Below are 3,696 nucleotides of genomic sequence, written 5' to 3' on the forward strand. Positions count from 1 at the left end.
TGAGATGCTGACAAATGCCAAATGCTATTAACAGCTGTGGATGGAGGAGGTGAGGGACAGAAAGAAGCGCTGACGAAGAAAGAGACAAAAACTGTTAAAAGTGTGGGATCACTTTAAGCTACGTTTGTGACTGCTAACAGGGGACATTTTTGTTGTTGGAACTTTTATCTGTGTTATTACAGAATCTGGCATCTCATGGACAAAGAAATACATTTTGGCTAATATTACATGTACTTGTTGATCAGGAAGAGTAATAATGTGAAAAAAAATAGATTAGAAATACCTATTAGAAAGTTTTCTCATACTTAAAACTTCAGTCTAAAAGTGACGTTTGAATTGTATCGCATTTTAAGCAAAATGATTATTTTTTAAAAATGGAACTGAATTGGGATTTTTTTTTTGTATTTCTTTCATACAGAGAATATGCAGCCTTAGCTACTTAAATTTGGTAGTAGCTTAAGTAGCTACCACCAAACCTTACAAATTGGTACTCGATCAATAGACAAAATAAATTCATAAATTACTTAAATGCTAAACTTTGTTTACAACAGCCCTATTAGCAAGATAGGAGCAGTAGAGTTAGAAAGTCCAGGCATAAATCCAAGAAAGAATTTTTGACAATATTACAAAAATAGATGTTGGCAAACGTTAGCTGGAGATAGGCACCAGCACCCCTCCCGACCCCACTGAGGGACAAGGGTGTTCAGAAAATGGATGGATGGATGGATGTTGGCAAAGATTTTCCATCACAGTTCCAATGAGCTAGAGTTACTAAAGAACTCATTTCAGACCTCAGTGATGTTGGCCTTCAAGTTAAATGACATGCTTAAGCAAAATTTCCGTTTTTGCTGTTAAAAGTTTTAAGATTTTCATTAAAAAGTTTTTAGAGGTCAACTAGGGAAAAAATTTGAAAAAAAAAAAATTACAACAAACATCAAACAAAATTTATAAAAATTAAGTGTGGTCCAAAATTTGTGCAGCTAAATTTTTTTGTAGCACTTTGATTGACACCAAATTTATTTGATTTTGTAAATGTGGGGTGGCTGGTCGACCTTTGATGACCTCTGGAAATATTTATCAATATCTTCAAACTGACAGCAGCACCAAAAAATAAAAATAAAAAATTGGTGCACAAACGTTTGATACAAATTTGATTTAATTTGAAGAAAGTGGTGGGGGACGGGGGGGAAACCCCAACAAACTCAAAAGTCTCAAATTCAAATGCACATCACATTTTTCTTATTTTAATGGATCCCTCATAAAAACAATAATATGATGAAACTTGTGGTTGCAATGTAACACTGTCTAAGTAGTGGAACCCAGCTCTTGTGTATAGAATTGCAGTAAATATTTGACCCTTCCCCCACACTGGCTCTCCAGCTGGGACACAGGCACAACTGACAGACATACAAGGAACAAACTTCTGAAAACTGGATTTTTCCAAACCATCTTCCATTCTCAGCAGAGATGGAGATAAACTCAAAGGCAGGGAGGTCCAATAATAATAACTACTAAAGGTTTTTGTTTGTTTGTTTGTTTGTTTTTGTTTGTTTGTTTTAAAGTGACAATATGTTCAGAAATAGATTTTACAGACTGCTAAGGGTGGTCATGAAACCTTCGTGCGGGTCATAAGTCTTTGCCTGCTAAATGTCAGAGTTGAGGGAGAGTGTTTCCTCAAAACTTTATGAGTTTAATAATAATAATAATAATAATAAAAGATGGAATGTGGTTGGAATTTAAGCATTTAAGAGGTACAACTCTCAGGGCAGAAACTTTTACCTTGCAGGAGAAAGCTACGGTCTTGGTGAGCGAGTCGATCCTCTCGCTGTATTCGGTTAATTTCTTCTGGTACTTGAGCGCCGTCATCTGCAGCTCGCCGTGCACAGCCGACAGCTGGGCCAGCAGCGCCTTCTCCCTCTGGTTGGACCTGATCGCCTGCTTCTTCAGCTCCCTGTCCAGGACCAGCAGCCTGCACTGCAGCGCGCCGTTCTGCGCCTTTAGGGCTCTGACGCAGCAGTGGCCGCTCGACTTCTGCTCCCGGTGCGTGAGCGTTAGCTCGCAGCCGCCCTCGCAGATTCCCGCCGCCCGATGCTCGCACGCCTCCCGCATGTGCGCGTCCAGGTCCCGAGCGCTCACCACCTCCTCGCAGCCTCTGTTGCCGCACTTGGCCGGAGAGAAGTCGCACGTCTCGGCGTGCTCGGCCAGATGCTGCAGCGTCACCACAGCGTCGCAGCCCCTGGCGTGATTGTCGCATTTGATCTCCAGCTTCAGGATGAGGTTCTTCAGCGGCAGGACGTGGTTGAGCTCCTTGGCGGAGATGCGCTGGCACTTGACGGGGCAGCTGCTCTGCTGGACGACCCAGGGCAGCACGCAGCCGGAGCAGAAGACGTGGCCGCACGGAGTCGTTAGTGGGTCCTCCAGGACTTTGTTGCACAAGTTGCATTTGAAGTCCGGGTCTACGGTCCCCTTGAAGCGGTCCAGCTCGAATCCCATTTCGACGTTTGTCCCCCCCACCCACCCCAAATCCCCCGAAATCCAGAAGTCAAACTCACGGGCTCCCCCCAACCCTCGGCAGGTCTTGTGTCGGAGGAGCAGCAGGGCGTTCAGTTAGTCATCGGTGGAGCAACTTACCAACTCTGCTCGTTCACGGACCAAAACTGCTAATTGAGTGGGACTTTTGGTTGCGTTTATGTGCGCCTCGGAAATAAGAAGGAAGTTGGGAAACGTTTTGTGTAAAAATAAAAAATTTAAAAAAATTTAAAAAAGAAAAGAAAGAAAAACAGTGCTGTTGTTACTTTATTAAACATAAACACACGTGTTGCTTCTTTGAAGACTGATAAAAGTTTAATACAAAAAATATTTTATTTTTAACCCAAAACTCCGCACGTTTAGAAGAGATTAGCTACAAAAAGTTGTTTTAAGTCAGTTTCATTGGAGTCTGAAAGAATTTTACGTGATTCATGACAGTATAAAAAAGCATTAAAGTCAGGCTCTGCTACACTTAAAACAAGACTTCAGCGATTAACAAACAAAGTGCATACAGACCTCAAAGGCAACACTGATCAGGGCGAGAATGTGTAGAAACTTTGTACCGTAATAACCCAAGTAAAAACGCACATTGAGCGGGAGGGGGGAATAATGATCTCTCCTAATGTAACATCACTGCTTATGAAAGCATAGGCACCTGTTAACCCTTTAGATACAAGGTTTTAAATTTAAATACATATATATTGTTAATTTAGAAAAGAAAAGAATACGCTTGGGTTTCACTTTTTGCATCATAAATACCCAAGTAATTATCAAAGGCAAAATAATAATAAAATAAAAAATAATTTTAAGCACCATAAAAAAGTACATAGAAAACAGGATAGTGGATCAAGCCGAAATTTTCCGGATCTCCTGGTTTGTAAGCCTTTGATTCAGTCTCACAAAAGTGACAAAACATGTTACCATGACAATTTATCCTTTGAAGCTAGCTTGCTCCAGAGCAGTGGTCCCCAAACTTTTTCCTGTGAGGGCCACATAACTTTTCCCTTTTCTGTTGGGGGGGCGGAAATTTTTGACTGGGGGAGGGGGGAGGGGAGGGGCGGATGCGGTTGTCGATTGATTTTTTCCCTGAAAGCACATGGGCAAAAACCATGAGTGAAACGGTCACTGGGACTAACTAGTACATTCCATTGAGAGAATGTAACTAAA

The 3,696-nt window shown here is 41.7% G+C and overlaps 1 pseudogene; it reads right to left on the reverse strand.

Annotated features, from left to right (window-relative positions):
- LOC106942549 (E3 ubiquitin-protein ligase PDZRN3 pseudogene) overlaps window positions 1–3,539 on the reverse strand; it is a 13,629-nt pseudogene extending 10,090 nt beyond the window's left edge.
- Window positions 3,540–3,696: the final 157 nt, after the last annotated feature.

This window comes from Poecilia latipinna, unplaced genomic scaffold (genome assembly GCF_001443285.1).
Source record: "Poecilia latipinna isolate Pla-1442-1.1 unplaced genomic scaffold, P_latipinna-1.0 Scaffold4369, whole genome shotgun sequence".
Classification (NCBI taxonomy): Eukaryota; Metazoa; Chordata; class Actinopteri; order Cyprinodontiformes; family Poeciliidae; genus Poecilia; species Poecilia latipinna.